The 17,761-nt window shown below is 41.7% G+C and overlaps 1 long non-coding RNA gene across 1 annotated transcript in view; it reads right to left on the bottom strand.

Annotated features, from left to right (window-relative positions):
• Positions 1-293: 293 nt before the first annotated feature.
• The window catches only part of LOC130455918 (uncharacterized), a 226,202-nt gene continuing 208,734 nt past the window's right edge, over positions 294-17,761 (bottom strand). Inside the window, exon 2 of the long non-coding RNA XR_008914195.1 lies at positions 294-894. This is a non-coding gene — a long non-coding RNA (uncharacterized LOC130455918). The remainder of the gene's footprint in view (positions 895-17,761) is intronic.

Genomic DNA, 17,761 nt, shown 5'->3' on the forward strand with positions numbered 1-17,761 from the left:
TTTGCAGATACTTTCAAATGATAGGTTGTTTGGTTCTTACTAGTTCCTTTGATAAAGCAACAACTGTGCAGAATCTAGTATGATGTACTAAGGTTGTGGAATAGTGTTTTGTCAGTGACCTTTTGCTCCAGAACAGTTTTACCTCTTCAGCTAAAATAAGCCACGTATTAGTTGCTAAGAGTAGAACTTCTTATATCTTTCACTTGGGCTCTTAGCCACTAAGAAGACATCATTGGCAGACAGTTGGCATTTGTAGAGGTTTTGCCTGGCACTAAACACAACAAACCATAGTATTTTGTATAATTATTAAATTATTTATTTTATATTCAACAACATAGAAGACCCAGTATGAAGAGTAATGTGAATGGCAAGCAAAGTGGATACATTCCTGTTATTATGAGTTAGTATTCCTTAATCTGTGTCTGTGCTCAAGATGCCAGAACTAAGATTTCAGGTATTCACTCTCATTAACTCCTTTAACTTTTCCTTTGGTTTGATGAGGGAATAGGGAGTGCAGGGTAGGTGTCATACAACTAGCATATGTACCCTGACTTCTTCTCTTTCAAGAATCTGAAGAGCAGTTATGTGGCAAAGTGATGGCATTTGTTCTGTTTGTCTTCAAGGGGCAAACCTAGAAGTAGTGAGTTCGTAGGTTGCAGAAAGGTCTCAATGTAAGGAAACACTTGAAACTGAGTAAAATGGATTGACTCCGGAGTTTGTAGGCTCCCGTTTCTGAAAGTTTTCCACCAAAGAGATGTACATAAGTGAGATTCCTCTTCTGGGATGGATTGAGCTAGATGACCTTGAGGAGGGGGTTCCTTCCAGCTCTGATTCTGTGCTTTCCTACTCTGTGCCATCTCTGCACATGATTTTGAGATGGATCAATGCTAATATCTGGATATGGAGGAAGAGAGAACAGAGTTATTAATAAATCATAACTTAAAGGTAGAAATACCAATATTTTGAAAATTGCCTGAATAGATTGTGCCAATATTATTACCATAACATCTGTGAAGACCTTTGTAAATGACATGCAAATTAATGTGCTATTCAGCTATTCGTTAGATATGTGCCTTTGAAAATTAGTATTTGGAAACTTGTTTTGAAAAGACTTATTAATCCCACTGCATCAGTATGTTGATTTGACAAATTTGGACATCTAAAAAAATTTCATTGTTGCTTTTAAGAATAATTGTTTTTGTTTTTTGCATAGAAGCTATCATTTTATTTTTCTTTAAGGTTTGTAAGTCAACTATCAATAAAATAGTTGAGTTTGCCACACTGTGCAAGGTGCTATAGACAGTATAGAAGCCAAGGACCTAGATGCCAAGAAACTCACAGTTTAGTTGAAGAAACAATCTCATTAATTATTTCCAAAAAAATTATATCATCTTTTTATGTGAATAGATCATTCATTCCCCAATGACTCCCTAATGAGTCCTCCTATGTACCAAAGGAAAAACAGTTTAGCAAAACGAATCAAACTATCATCCTACTCTGACAGAATATACGGGATTACATATCTATAGATCCACATCTTTGCAAAGAAGAGGTTTGTAGTTATTTTTTAATCACTAAATTATGAGGTATTTAGATGTCTTTGTTGAGCTCTGTTTTTTTTTTTAAATGAACACGTTGTACTGGATTTCTGAAGTGTCTTCCAGCTGTATAACTTCTGTGCTTAGAAAAGCACATTAATATAATGATCTTTAAAGAGAAGGTGGGGCTTTGAATTGGACTTTGAAGAAAGAAATATTTGAAGAGAGTCAAGGAATGGCATTCTAGGCAGAAAAAAAAAATGAGGGGGCAGCTGGGTGGCTCAGTGGATTGAGAGGCAGGCTTAGAGATGGGAGGTCCTGGGTTCAAATTTGGCCTCAGACACTGCCTAGCTGAGTGACCCTGGGCAAGTCACTTGACCCCCCATTGCCTAGCCCTTACCACTCTTCTGCCTTGGAACCAATACACAGTATTGACTCCAAGATGGAAGGTAAAGGATAAAAAAAGAGGTTAGGAATCAGCATAGCTTATCTTGGGGCTACTGAGGAAACCAGCCCGGATTAAAGAAATATGGGAAATTAGATTAGACAGGTTATCACCAAATTCTAGAGGGCCTTGAAAACCAAGCAAAAGAATAGGGAGCCATTGCAAACTGTTGAGAAGAGAAAATAACATTTCAGAAAGGTCAGGTTGCCAATATGCTGAGATACTTAATTAAGGGGGAAAGGTAGAGGTAGGCAATTTGGTAAGCTATTTCAGTCAGCCAAACCCAAGATAAGAAGGGTCAATATTTGGTTGTTGTAGTGGAAACAGAGAGGAATGGGGCTAAGGGAAATCCAAGAGAGGTTTGAAGAGAAAAACAATAAGACTTTGTAGCATTGTGTATATATGGATTCATTCCCAGCATTGATTAATTGGACGGGGTGGGGAAGCAATCTAATCAAACTATCAAAAATGCAGCTCTACTGATTCGTAGTTCATATTAACCATACTTACGAAATGTTAGCCATTTTACTGAGGATCTTTAGGATTTATAGTTTTGTTTTTTCCTGGGGTAGACACTGTTTTGACTGTCCAATGATAAAGCATTACAGAGGAATAAAAAAAGTGGTTCATTGCTTCAGAGAGTTTACATTCTATTGGATCCAGGGGAAGGAAAGAGTAAAAGATGATTTCTAACGGTGAAATAGTGGAAACATGATGACACTGATGAATTGGAGAACAAGGGAAGAAAAGTGAGTCCGGGTTCTGGGAATACAAAGACAAAAGTGAAACAGTCCTTGTGCTCAAGGAGCTTACATTCTAATGGAGATACACAGCTATCAACAACTTGGGAACAAAATAGACAGAAGGTAGTTTTGGAAGGGAATGCTTGAGCTGCTGGGGTGATACTGAAGCTGAATCTTGCAGGAACTATTTAAGTGTTTATTTCTTTAGTGACAGACCATTTAGGATTCTCTAAAAAATCTAATGATAAATTGTTCTCAAGATAACTTTAAGTGTTAATTGAGTCACTTTGTATGGAAATTGAAGTGATGGATCAGGGAAAAAAGGAATAATCTCCAACTACAACTCTGCCATAACTCAGTAAAAGTCGGCTTTAGATATTCCATTTGAAAAGAGCCATAATGTAAGTGATGAATGAGACATAGTGAATCCAGAAGTAAATGTTGACAGCAGTAATAGAAACCACAGATTTTTGTTGGCTGCAGTTATGGGAATAGAAATGACATGAGTAACTAACATCTCTCCAAGGCGAAAAGTCCTTTTTTTTCTTTCATAGACTGCTAATGAAGTGCCCCTTAAGTGTAACTCTCTTCTAGACTCTGAGAGCTGGTGCTTTCTAGAGTCTATAGACAGCTTTTCTCTCTGGTGTAAAGTCTCATACTTCTTAAAATTACTTCCTCCATAGGGTAACTATGTTTCCTCCCTTTCTCCCTTCCTCCCCTGCTCCCCTGCTCCCCTAACTTCCTTCCCTTTCTCCCTTCCTCCCCTGCTCTACAACTAGAAAGTATCTACCTAGCTGCCCTGTCCTTTTTTCTGTACTTATATTTGTCCTTAGTTTGTCCTCTAGATACATTGTTGGCTAATGGTCCAGGTCTCTCTGATAACATTTCCACTAAAGGGGTAAGGTGGAAGGAGAAAGGAGGAAGGGAGAGAGAGAGAGAGAGAAGGGGGGGGTTGGGAAGGAAGGAAGGGAGAGGGGAAAAGAGGGATAGAGGAAAGATGGAAAGAGGAAGAAGAGGAGAGAATGCTTTCCAAGAGCTTGACTGCAGCAGAAAATCTGATGTTTTTGAGCTCAAAATTGGACTTGCTACTCTTTTTGTCTGTAGCCCAAGATGTTTCTCCTATGTGGCATCGTATGCTTTCATCCAATGGCCCAAAGTGTTATGAGTCTTTCAGGTTGATTTAGAGTTTGTCCACACATTGTGATGAGATTATAGGAAAATTCCTTAATCCCTACTTGACTCTGCTTATTGATTGGTAGCAAATAAGTTTCTGTGATTTCATTACTAGAAGTGTCTGTGGAAGCATTCACCTTTGCACATAGACACACAAAAAAAAAAAACAGAAATCCAAGGCAGTTAACCATAAGGTAGTTGGAGGAGGATGGACACTCACTAGTAATTAGGGAATCTGGAAAGTCCTCATAGAGAAGTGGTGATTTGTTTTGAATGAAGACAAAAAGCAAGGAGAAAGTGGACTTTGGGCATGGGAGATAGTCAGTGAAAAGGCCTAGAGTGGTGACTCAGTGGATTGAGAGCCAGGCCTAGCTAGAGATTGGAGGTCCTGGGTTGAAATCCAGTCTCAGACACTTCCTAAATGTGTGGTCCTGGGCAAGTCCCTTTACCCCCATTACCTATCCCTTACCACTTTTCTGCTTTGGAACCAATACATGGTATTGATTCTAAGGCAGGAGGAAAGGGTTTAAAACAAACAAAGAAAGGAATAAAAATGAAAGGAATGGACCACCCAAAAAGGATGGGTCTGGTGGGTTTTTATAGGGTTCTTGTCCAGTAGGATTAGGCACTGTGGGAAGGGAGCAAGGAACTTTGATTGGAGTGATGGGAAATGGTCTTGATTCATGTTAGTTGGGATACGGGAAGACTCTTGGAGAAATTTAAACTCCAACTTATGGGTCTGGGGCCATAGCTACTGGGTTTACTTTTTAATTTTTAAACCCTCACCTTCCATCTTAGAATCACTACTGTATGTTGATTCTAAAGCAGAAGAGCTGTAAGGGCTAGGCAATGGGGGTGAAGTACTTACCCAGAGTTACAAAATTAAGAAGTCTCAGGGCAGATTTGAACCTAGGACCTCTGGTCTTGAGGCCCGGCTCTCTGTCCACTGAACCACTCAGCTGCCCCCAAACTTGCTTTTACGGAACTACTCAAGGGTTTTAAACTTTCCCAGGATTGGATGGTTTGGTTTGTTTGGTTTGGTTTGGTTTGGTTGTAGGTGTGAGCCTGACTACATGGGTTAAAGGCTAAATGGCCACAGGTGGCCAGGCTTATTTGGGTTGCTGTAGGGTTGGTTGGCACACTAAAAAAGGCTGCTGATCTGAACCATGTACTTCAGGAGAAAACTGAGGTTCAGAAAGCTTCCTTTGACAAAGGGCACTCCATCAACAAGTGCCTTCTTCTGTGACAAGCAGAGTGGAGAAGCTGGGGAAATGGATAATCTGTGCAAGTCCCAGCTGATTGAACCCCTTCTGCTGAGCCTCTCTTCCTTCCCTCAGTGGCCAGAAAAAGCTCAGCTGAAAGCAAGCCATAAACCTTAATGAGGAAGCTGTTCAGTGGGTTGATTTCCAAAGGTGCTTCATGAGGATAGAAGGACTTCCCCTTTCAAAAGGTCCCCAGGGAGGTACCTGAATTAAATAAAGAGTCCATGCTGTGTCCACACCTGATCTTACCCAGCTGTCTTTGTGGTCCCAGGATGGCTGCGATCTGAATATAGTTCAACAGGTGGAACTGCATAAGGAGGATACCAGCAGAGACCAGCTTGACAATAGGAAAGACCTTCCTTGGGGAGCAAAATTTGAACTTCCACCTATCGTCATAGAGCCAGAGATTTCTATCATTTCCATTGCCAGGGACCATAGCCTGAGAGGGATGTCCAATAATAATTCCTTTCTTGGCTTCTATATTTAATATTAAAGGGATTTCTCAACCCCAGAATGAAGATTTTTTTCTTTTAGATGTTAATTATATTGTTTTAAAATGCTAATTCTATTCATAGATGCCAGTCAAGTTATTGCTACCAGTTTGAAGCTATTTAATTTCTGGATCCCTTATCTAGAGCAGAGGTTCTTCACCTGGGGTCCATGAACTTGATTAAAAAAAATAATCCTGACCTTCCTTCTTAGACTCAATACAGTGAATTCGTTCCAAAAGGCAGAAAGAGTGGTAAGGGCTAGGCAGTCAGTGAGGGTTAAGTGACTTGCCCAGGGTCACCCAGCTGAGAAGAGTCAGAGGCCAGTTTTGAACTCAGGACCTCCCGTTCTATGAACTTGGGCTTTTAAAAAATATTTTGACATTCAATCAGATTACTCACTTACAAAAATGAACTATGTTTTACATGATAATACATGTATAACCCAGATCAAATTTCCTGCCAGCACTGGAAGAGGGAAGGGAAGGGAGGGAGGGGGATAAATTCAATCATCTAACTTGGGAAAACTTATGTGGAAATTTGTAATGAAATTACAATAGTATGTAATTGGTAATAAAGAAATAAAAATATTTTGACAACTTTGTTTTATTAAAATTGGTTTTCCTTATAACTTTGTGTATGCTATGCCTTTAAAAGTATTATTTGGGGGGGGGCAGCTGGGTAGCTCAGTGGCTTGAGAACCAGCCCTAGAGACGGGAGGTCCTAGGTTCAAATCTGGCCTCAGACAGTTCCCAGCTGTGTCACCCTGGGCAAGTCACTTGACCCCCCATTGCCTAGCCCTTACCACTCTTCTGCCTTATTGACTCCTAGACAGAAGGTAAGGGTTTAAAAAAAAAAAGTATTATTTTGGGGGCAGCTGGGTAGCTCAGTGGCTTGAGAGCCAGGCCTCAAACAGAAGGTCCCAGATTCAAATCTGGCTTCAGGCACTTCCTAGCTCTGTGACCCTTAAGCAAGTTACTTAACCCCCATTGCCTAGCCCTTATCACTCTTCTGTCTTGGAACCAAAACACACTATTGATTCCAAGGCAGAAGGTAAGGGTTAAAAATATATATATATATATATGTATAATTCTGCGATGGAGTCCATAGGCTTGAATAGACTGTCAAAGGAGCCCATGGCCACAAAAAAGATGACGAATTCCTGATTTAGAGGGTTAGTGAAGGGCCTAGTCTCGTCTCACCATTTTTATAGGTCAGTTACAAGGTATCTTGAGCAGTGGCTGAATCGTAGGCTTCCCAGTAGACTAGACTTTCAATAGCCAAAAGATGATCATGTTTAAAAGACTAAGATGTGACTCTCAGTCACAGCTACAACCATAAATGGGAGTTATGGCACTCGAGGCAAATTCTGTTGCTGGAAAGGGTTAGAGGGAAGTTGAGACCAGTGAGTCCCGTCATTGCTGCCGATCCTGGAACTGCTGCGTGGGGTTGGTTCCTGCGCCAGGCAGGGCACGGATAGTCCATGGCCTGGTCAAATCTCTGAGCTTTTCTGGCGAGATCTCATCAACTGTATCATCACTGTCTACTGTGGCAGGATCAAATTCCAGGGGAAGACGAAGTAATCGTTACTGCCTTTTGTGAAGTTTCTACAATTTCTGTTTGTTCACAATTGAATCTAATGGAAAGAGTGGCAGCTGGGGAGCTCAATGGATAGAGCCAAGAAGACTCATCTCCCTGAATTCAAATCTGACCTTAGCGTATGGCCCTGAGTGAGTCACTTCACCCTGCTTGCCTCAGTTTCCTCACCTGTCAAACGAGCTGGAGAAGGAAATGGCGAACCACTCCAGGATCTTTGCCAAGCCCCAAATGGGGTCACAAAGTGTCAGATATTACTGAACAAGAGTGGGAACGGATGATAGAAAGGAAAATGTTGCCACAGAATCATAGCAAAATAAGACTAATGCTATAATGTATTTGTGATAACTATTGCACACTTTCCAAAGTGCTTTTCTATAGAATCTTATTGCATATTGCATGAGTTCGTATTGTAAGACCAGTGTGACACTTTATTGTTGAATGTTACCAGTGGTCTTAAGTTACCATCCTTAAACATTTCCATGTTTGCAATCCCAGAAGGATGGATCTACTTAGACTCTCTTTGTAATAGTTGCCTAACTGATTCCCCTGTCTTACGTCTCTCTCTTCTCCGGTCTATCCTTTATGCTGAAGCCAAGTGATTTTCCTGAAGAACAAATTTCCAAAATTAAATATTTAAAATAAAAAAAGAACAAATGGACTGAACAAGTACATCCTTTGACCCGAGAAACTCCTTGACCTCTAGGATCAAATACAAAGTCTTTGGTTTCCTATTCAAAGCCCTTTACAATGTGTGTGTGTCCAACCTTCTTTTCATCCTTAAACAATATTCCCTTTCTCACATTTTACATCTTCGCCAAACCGGCCTTTTGAGAGCTAGTTCTCGTAGCTGACGCTCTGTCACTTGTCTAGTACTGTGTCCACTACCCATGCCAGGGATGGGCTTCTTCAAGTCGTCTCTGTCTATTGGGATTCCCTACTTGCTTTCAAAACTTAGCTCAGGCTAAGCCTTTACGTGAAGTCTTCCCTGATCTGCCCTCTCTCACTTGCTAATCTCTCTCCTCTCCCTATGACTTTGTATATATTTTGTGTATATGCTACATATACTTTTGTGGGCACTTCTTGTTTTCTTTGGTAGAATGCCCTTGAGGGCTGAGACTATTTCCTTTCTATCTTTGTATCCCTGTAGGCCTAGCAGTAGTGCTTGGCACATAGTAGGTGCTTAATGAACACTTAAAAAAATTAGTTTGTTACATTAAAATTCCCATGGGGACACTGAAGTGGTTCAGTGGATGGAGAGTCAGGCCTAGAGACGAGAGGTCCAGGGTTCAAATCTGGCCTCAGACACTTCCTGGCTGTGTGACTCTGGGCAAGTCACTTAACCTCCATTGCCTAGCCCTTACGGCTCTTCTGCCTTAGAACCAATACCCAGTATTGATTCTAAGACAGCAAGTAAAGGTTTTTTAAAAATCCCACGTATTTCCCTCCCTTCCCTGGAGAAGGCATCATTTGACCAAAAAAGATAATACTAAATCTATATGTAAACTATGTCTTGTTTGTTTCTATTTATCAGTTCTTTCTCTGGAGGTAGACGTATACAAGTCATTCTGCAAACACGATTTCTGTTGCTGTATATAAATGTGCTCTTGATTCTGTTTCTTTCATTATTCATAATTTCATGCAGGTTTTTCCATGTTTTTTTTTTAAATTAACTTGCAAAGATGGCTTCAGAAAAAACCTGGAAAGATTTACATGAACTGATGCAGAATGAAATGAGCAAAACCAGGGAAACATTGTATACACTATGAGCAATATTGTATGATGATCGACTGTAAAAGGCTTAGTTATTCTCTGCAATACAATGATCCAAGATAGTTCTGAAGGACTTGTGATGTGTAATAAGTAATGTTTAAAAAATTTTTTTCAAGTGAGGTGTGCATTCCTTCAAAAACTCTTCTCACGTGACGAGGAGCTTCCTCACTATTTGCCTCTAAACCCATAATTGAGTCAGCCATTTCAGAGAGATGATCTATAAATGAAGCTGGATGTTCCCCTTTATTTTGCATGAGTTTGTCAATCCTTGCCCATGCATTAGGCTTCAAGCAACAGAGCTGAATAGCTTGGAGCAAGTCTTCCCTACATTTCCTGAAGTAGGTCATGCTTGTGGGAGTTGCAAAATCAAGGTGTCTTCCCTTTGCTCCTGTCAACATGGCATTTAGGAATTCCAAACTTGTTACCTAGTGAGCTCTGATGAACCCCAAGTTTCCGGACTGGCTTGTAGCTTGGAGACCCCAAAGCTTGCACTTGTTCCCTTTTCCCATGGGAATCTACCCTGAAGGGAATCCCAAGTGAGAAGTTTCAGACTGAGTGGGGGACCCTCTGCGGAATGACAATCCCAGTTGGGTGAGACGTCTCTTACACCCTAGCCTCTAGCTATGACTCCTTTCCCAAGCTTGAATGTATCCTGTCAGTGTAGTGTGAACACTCCCATTTTCTTTGTAGCTAGTGTGATAGCAATCATCTTTCCTTGTCCCCGGACTCCCCAAATGGTATATAGGCTCCCCAAGTTCTTGTGTTCCTCGGAGTCCATCTTGAGTCGGTGGCACTCCCAGGGGTCAGTGACCAGGGCGTCCAGCCCGTGCAGTCTCGGGGAGCAGCTCTGTTGTCGCAACTTAGTAGTGCTAACCTAACCCCTTTTCCCTCAATTAAAGAGTGATTTTTGACTATTTAATAGTTCTGCGTTGTTGTGGTTTTTTTTTCCATTTGGCATAATGGAGGTCCCACCAAGATCCAAAGTCCCGGCTGCCTGAGCCCTCCCGCTAACGAGGACCCCGAGACTTGAGATACCTCACACAAGCCGTTTGGGGTTAGGGCAGGAGGCCGGTGAGCAAGGGCATCTCGTGTTTGGGAGCCGCTCTTTAATTAAGGGATTATTAGTTGGGCATCTGTGGGGTGCACAGCCGCATCGTCCATAGCCACCCAGGCGCTATCGGACATGGGTAACAGCTTGTCTGATGTCCCCCGATGAAAGGTGGGACAACAGCCCGAAGCTGCCCGAAGAGCCACCTAGAAATCCGGCCGCAAGTTACATGGTTTCGAAGTATGGACCTGATGCAAGCACAAGTATTTGGAGAAATAGCAAACGGTGACAAAGGCCAATCCGAAGGTAAGCTGGCCAAGGTGGGGCTCATTTAATGAGGAAAGAATATTGTTTCTATAGTCTGTTTTAAGCAAAGCAGGTCGAGAGATTGAAGAAGACGACGAAGTCTTCAACCAATGGCTCGAGGAATGTACCCGAAGAAAATCCAGGTCAGAACGGGAGAAGGGTAAGAACAAGAGCGAGGTGAGGGCCAGGAGAACTGGTCAGAGTCCCGAATGGTTGGCTGAAAGCTTTGAATGGGAAACTGGAGTTGGAGGGGGAGAGCCTGAGTGTTCAATCGAGGGTCTGAGTAACTACTTTAAGTTGATTAAAAGAGAGAAGTTTCTTCATGAATTAAAATGTTGTATTTCTTCCCAAATTTTCCTGTGGGCTTTTGCTTCTGTTGTATGGCTAATGGGTGGTCCTTGATAATTTAGTGACATCCTTTAGTGGAAAACTGTTTTCAGGTTCCCTATCAGACTTAGTGTCCTTGTCACTGTCATTTCCCTTTGCAGTAACCTTTGTTTTCTTTGCCTTTCTCTTTCTCTTTGGGTGCACTATCTGTCTGGCCATTGTTCTTGTCCTTAATCTGGTGTAGCCCTTTAGCCTCGCTCAATTCCTCAAACATGTTCTTAAGAACATTTTCCAAGTTAGTATCCACCACCATTATCTGTGCTGCCTTTTGGGGGATTACAAATATATAGATATTCTTCAAATAGGTCAGAGTCTGTAAAGCTGCCATAGAAATGATGTCAACTTGAGTCAAAAATCTGCCAGAGTATAGTTTTAGTTTGAAATGGCAACTGGAGTATGACCATTATGGTGTTGCCAAGAAAATCCAGAGAATCAACAATCAACAATCATGGTGGTGATTTTGCGACAGAGGATGTTAGAGACCCCAAAATCCAATAACGGCTGCAAGCACAAAAGCTCCACAGAGCAGTAGCTTAAACATTTTTTTCTGTTGTTTCTTAGGGATTGTAAAGTTCAGTCTTTTAGGGGTGCCAAACTGTAATAGATGATATTGGAGGGTCTATTTGATGGCTACTAGAGAACTAATGGATCAGGTAGCTACTTTTTGCCTACCCTCCTCCCCTTTCTAAAACGTCCCTTCCGCCCCTCTTCCAATCTTTCCTCCCCTCGGATGTGCACCCATGGGGTTCGGGAAGGATACCTTTCGCAAGAATGCAAGACTCCAATAGTTAGCTTAAAAACAAAAAGAGAAATGTATTCGTTTGGGGAGTAATGTTTGCCACTCTGTAAATTCTCTCCCTGGGTCCTGGCCTCTCACCTCCAGCCTAAGTCCCCAAGTCCAGCCTAGTAACCAACCTTTATCCTCTGGGTTTTTAATAGTCAGGGAAAGGGGATTCCTGAAATCGAAGGGGATGTCCCAGGCCCTGCCTCGCTCCCTTTGTAATACGATATCGGGGTCCTCCTGCCGCCACAGGGCTACAGTTCCACATCCCCTCGCTGCACAATAGAATGCTCCCCCTGATTTGCATGATGGTGGCCCTGTAGACGGGCAAGCAGAGACAGGAGCTTCTGATAGCTACAGAGTCCCTGATGGGGTTGCACATGAAAGGGTCTGTGAGGGATCTGTCCATTCACTCCCAAATAAATCACACAAATCAAAAAAGGATTTTGAGGGTTTTCTCCACCCGGGTTGGTCTGTCACTAATTAATTCCTTCCCATCCCTTGTCCTACTGATGACCCATCGGTATTGAATTACCTGGAAGGGTAGACTAATTTCCCCAAATCCCCAAAGTCCAAGTCCAAGCATAGCTCCACCCCATCCTCCCTTTCCCATAGTGTTCAATATCTATGAAGCTTGATCTTTAAGGGATCCGTAGTTTTGGTGACATTCCACTGCTCTGCTCCTTGTGCTGCTGCTCTTGGTTTAACAGGTTTCATTGAGACAGGTGGATCCAGCGGTTCTTTCCTGCCACCTTTACAGCTCTGGGGGTGGTCAATATTTTCCCGGAAGGTCCAGTCCACCGTGGCTCCAGAGCCTGTGCAGGAATCTTCCGAACCCACACAAGATCTCCTGGTTCACCTGTAAGGGGTGGGGGCAGGTCATGTTTTTTGGGGGGTGGGGGTGAGGGATGGGCGGCCCGGACAGTTTGAGTGAGAGTTTTTCTGAGCTTATCCAAAGGCTTTAGGGAAGAGAACAGATACTGGTTATCACATTCAGTCAAATTTTCTAGTCCCAACTTAGGAAGGAGGGGAGGGGGGGGGGTCTACCAGACAGAATTTCAAATGGGGTAATACCTTGTGCATATGGGGTGCACCGGGCCCTCAGGGAGGGCGAAGCGGAGGAGGCTTACCCAGTTCTCAATCGACTCTAGGACTAATTTTGTCAGGGTCTCCTTCCAAGTGCTGAGTCACCCTGGCTACCAAAGCAGGCCCATTATCTGACCCTAGTTCCAATGGGAGTCCAAACCCAGGAATGCTCTCTGACATTCATTTCTTAACTACCACTGAGGCAGTTTCATGCTTTGCTGGATCTGCTTCTACCCAACCTGAAAAGGTGTCTACCAGGACTAAAAGGCACTTGTACCCATATGTTCCTGGCTTGAATTCTGTAAAATCTGCCTCCCACTGTTCTCCTGGCTCCAGCCCTCTTCACCGGGTGCCTCTGGTTCCTTTGGTGCCCCCTTTTTGATGAACCCATGCACATGTTTCACATCTCTAAGTGATATCTTTGCAGATTGGGTGCATATTATGAAAGTCAAAGTCTCTGTCCAGCATATCACTGTTTTGTGCCTCTCCTATGTGCGGTGTCATGTATTCCTTTGGCTAGCTGTCTCCCCACTGCTTCTGGTAAGTGAGTCCTGCCATCTGGCAGGCCCAGCCATCCAAAGGGGAACCACACAGCCTCCAGGAGGGCCAGAATCTCAGGCCCCACCTGGTTCAGTGCCCCTTGCTGTCCCATCTCCAAATATCTAAGGGAAAAAGGGCGAAGGTCCAGATCTTCTGTAGCTCCCTCAGTGGTGAGTAGGGGTGTAGATCTGTCCCTTCCTGTTGTCAGGAGAGGGGGATTGGCTCTAGGCAATGTCCAGGGCTTGCAGGCTGGACTGGTTGCCAAGTTTACAAATGCCTACGAACACATAGCTCACAGGGGAGTAGCCAAAACTTGAACAGGGAGGAGAAGGCCGCAGACACAGGGTCTCTAGGGGCGTGTCCTCAGTGAATGCTGGGGTCCCAGGTCGGGGGAGAGCCGCTTGCAGATCTGAAGGGTGTCCAGCCACAGCTTCCCCCAGTGGGCAGACAGGTCACAAAGGGGGAGAGCCAGCCCCGAAGACAGAAGTGCAGAAACCAGGACTGGGGCAAAAACTAGAACAGCCGATAGAAACAGAACATTAATACAATAGCAATTAATAGTACACATTTGCATTTGGGTATCTTAGCCAAAAAGAATTCATCTTCTGTCAGGAATTTTCCCTTTAGGAAATCGGATTCTTGAGTTGTTTGCAGAGCTGGTATGTGATGGTTCTGTTAAAGAACATCCCTTTGCAACATCTATCAACACTGGAGTAAAGGAATACATTTTACAGATGGATTCCTTTACCTCACATTTGGGGGTAATTCAAGAAAGCTTTGAGCTATACTTCCAAGCTCCAGATCCAAACTTCAACTGTGGTAAAATTAAGGCTGCAAATACAAGCCAGCTATGAACCTACTTCTCAAAGTATGTTCCTAACAATTTGAGAATTTCCAATTATTAGGGTTGTTTGAGGAAATGGAAACTTTAATGTCACAATTTGCATTATGTGCTGATTATGGGAATTGTCACAAAGGAAGAAGGCCCAGAAAAGGAAACTCTCTCCTCATGCCACAAAAGACACAGTGAGTGCCTTCACATGCAGGTCAAAGCTATCACCGCCTCATGCCATCATTGTAATTACTAGCCTAGCTGGTTAGAAAAGGCCCATTTCCTAGGTGAGCCCAGAAAACACCTCTGTAACCATTCCAGGACAGTCTCTGTCTTTGGTGTGCTTTGTCACCATTAAATCCCAGAAGCCTTCTTTTGCTTTAAAAGTCAACTCTCACCCATTCCAGCTGAGGGAAAGTCTGCTTATCAGCAGTCCAAAACCAAATCTCCATCCCCTCAAACAAGCCTTTTCTGATCATTTACCCTCACTAAGGATTCCTTAAGGCCTATGAGTCTACATTATAGCCGGTGTTCTTACATATTTTGGCACTAGTTTACATATCACACTTTAGTCACAAAACCTAAAATAAAAAACGTGAGTGCTGAACTAAGTAGCTCCATAGTAATTAGAAAGCTGGGCTGTATCATCTCCTGGACCTAAGCCATCTGAAAGACTAAGACAAGGCCATGCAGGAATCACTTCAAGGGTAACTGTCCAGAGAAATTAAAGAATCATGTGTGATTTTTTTCCCCACCACACATACATTAATTTTATATATTATCCCTAAATTAAAGATCCGATTGATTATGAGAGCAGCACATTTATCTGTTCTTTCATCTTCTCTCTCTCTCTCTCTCACGCGCGCGCGCGCGCATGCTCTCTCTTTCTTCCTCCAAAAACCCCTCTGCTTAAAAAGCAGAACCCAACTTCCATTCTTGCTTTACAAAGCCACATACTGAAGCTTTTTGGACTTTAGATCAAAGTCCCTTTCTTCCAAATTCAAATCCAACACACCAGCCCACCTTCTCTGACTAACTTAAGTCAAACAAACATACTGGTGATATCACTTCAGGTGCTAATTGGTAACCCAAAGAATTCTGATTTAAAGGATTACATCACTGAACCACCATCTTTAGCAGAGTGAACTGAAATTTATAATGGATGAAACTAATACAAAGCAATTAGGACCCAAAACTCACTGTCCCAAATGTAACTCTCACGATGAAACTAATTCAAATATGATCATAAAGGTTCTTCAATAAAAGGCAGAATTCATACTTCATCCTATCTGCAGCACAAAAAAAAAAAAAACCTATACTACACCAAAAGCCTGTGAAAGCTCAGTGCCAGGGTCATTCTTAAAGAACAAAGTAAGACGCAGTGATAGGTTTTAGGCTAATACAAAGTAAATAGGAGTAATAAATCAATCTCTGTCCCAAATGTAACTATCTCAATGAAACAGACGCAAATACAAACATGAAGACTCTGAAATGAAAGGCAGAATCCATACTTGATATTATTTCCAGCACTACAAAAACGTACACTAGACCCAACGATAAGGAAAGCTAATACAAGGAAAATTGGACCAAGAACTCCAACTCTGTTCCATATGTAACTCTCTCGATGAAACAGCCTCAACTACGACGAAACATGAAGACGCTTCAATTAAAGGTTGAAATCACACTTTATTCTATCCCTACACTTAGAAAAAGCTACAATACACCTAAAGCTTAGGAAGTCTCAGTCCCACATCATTCTGAAACCAAATTGAGACCCAATTCAACAAAGTATATTAATATAAAATCAACCATAGGCTTTAAACAAATAGAAAGCAAACACAAGCAATAACTCCATCTCTGTCCCAAATGAAACAAACTCAAATCCGAACAAACATGAAGACTCTTCAATAAAAGGGGAAACTCACACTGTATCTGTTCCCTGCCCTTCAAAAACCTACAATGCACCGAAAGCGTAGGAAATCTCGGTACCACATCATGCTGAAACCAAAATAAGACCAAATACTTCAATGTATATTAATATTAACCTCAAACGTAGGTTTAAAATACTAGACAGCAAATAGGAGCAATAACTCCATCTCTGTCCAAATGTAACTATCTCGATGAAATAAAATCTAATCCGAAAAATTTGAAGACTCTTCAATAAAGGGAAAAATACACCTAAAGCTTGGGAAAATCTCAGTCCCACATCATTCTCAAACCAAACTAAGACCCTATACTTCCATGTATATTAATCTTAACCTTAACCATAGGGTTTTAATGAATAGAAACAAATAGGAGCAATAACTCAATCTTTGTCCGTAATGTAACTATCTCGATGAAACAAACTCAAATCTGAACAAATATGAATACTCTTCAATGAAAGGCAGAAACCACACTTTATCCTATCCCGAGTGTTACAAAGAGCTACAATACACCTAATGCTTGGGAAATCTCAGTCTCACAACATTCTAAGAACAAAAATCAGAACAATTCAACAAAGTATACTTCTATTAACCTCAACCATAGGTTTTAAACTAATGGAAAGAAAATAGGAGCAGTCACTCCATCTCTGTCCGGAATGAAACGATCTCGATGAAACAAACACAAATCCGAACATGAAGACTCTTCAATATAAAGCAGAAATCACACTTTAGCTTATCCCTACAAAAAGCACCTAATGCTTGGGAAATCGCAGTCCCACGACATTCTAAGAACAAGTCAACAAATAGTAGTTATAGTAACCTAAAACATAGGTTGAAAATGAAGAGGACGCAAAGAGGAGCAATAAGCCAATCACTGCCCCAAATGTAATTATCGCGATGAAACAAACTCAAATCCGACCAACATGATGACTCCTCACTAAAACGCAAAAATCCTATTTTAGCCTACATCTAGAACTACAAATAGGTACAATACCCTTCAAGCTTTGGAAATCTCAGTCCCACATCCTTCTGAGAACAAAGTATGACCCAATTCAACAAGTTTGTTCATTTTAACTTCATCCGTAGGTTTTAAACTATAGAAAGCAATGAGGAACAATAACGTAATCGCTGTTCCAAATGTAACAATCGCGATGAAACAAACTCAACTCAAATACGAACAGACATGAAGACTCTTCAATAAAAGGCAGAATTCATACTTTTTCTTATCGCTAGCACTACAAAAACCTACAGTACACCTAAAGTTGGGAAATCTCAGTCCCACGACATTCTAAGAACAATTCAACAACGTAGTAGTTATATTAACCTAAAACATAGGTTGAAAACGAAGAGAAAGCAAATAGGAACAATAAGTCAATCACTGTCCCTAATGTAACTATCTCGATGAAACAAACTCAAATCCGACCAACATGATGACTCCTCACTAAAACGCAGAAATCCTACTTTATCCTACTCCTAGAACTACAAAAAGCTACAATACACCTCAAGCTTTGGAAAGAGTCCCAAAGTAGAAGCCACGTCCACAAGTTTGTTCATTTTAACTTCATCCATAGGTTTTTCACTCTCTGTTCCAAATGTAACTCTCTCGATGAAACAAACTCAACTCAAATACGAACAAATATGAAGACCCTTCAATAAAAGGCAGAATTGATACTTTTTCCTGTCCCTAGCACTACAAAAACCTACCGTACACCTAAAGTTTGGGAAATCTCAGTCCCACATCATTTGAAACCAAAATAAGAACCAATACTTCAAACCTCAAACATAGGATAACTAATAGAAAACAAATAGGAGCAATCACTCCATCTCTGTCCGTAATGTAA

Source organism: Monodelphis domestica, chromosome 8, assembly GCF_027887165.1.
Source record: "Monodelphis domestica isolate mMonDom1 chromosome 8, mMonDom1.pri, whole genome shotgun sequence".
In the NCBI taxonomy this organism is placed as follows: domain Eukaryota; kingdom Metazoa; phylum Chordata; class Mammalia; order Didelphimorphia; family Didelphidae; genus Monodelphis; species Monodelphis domestica.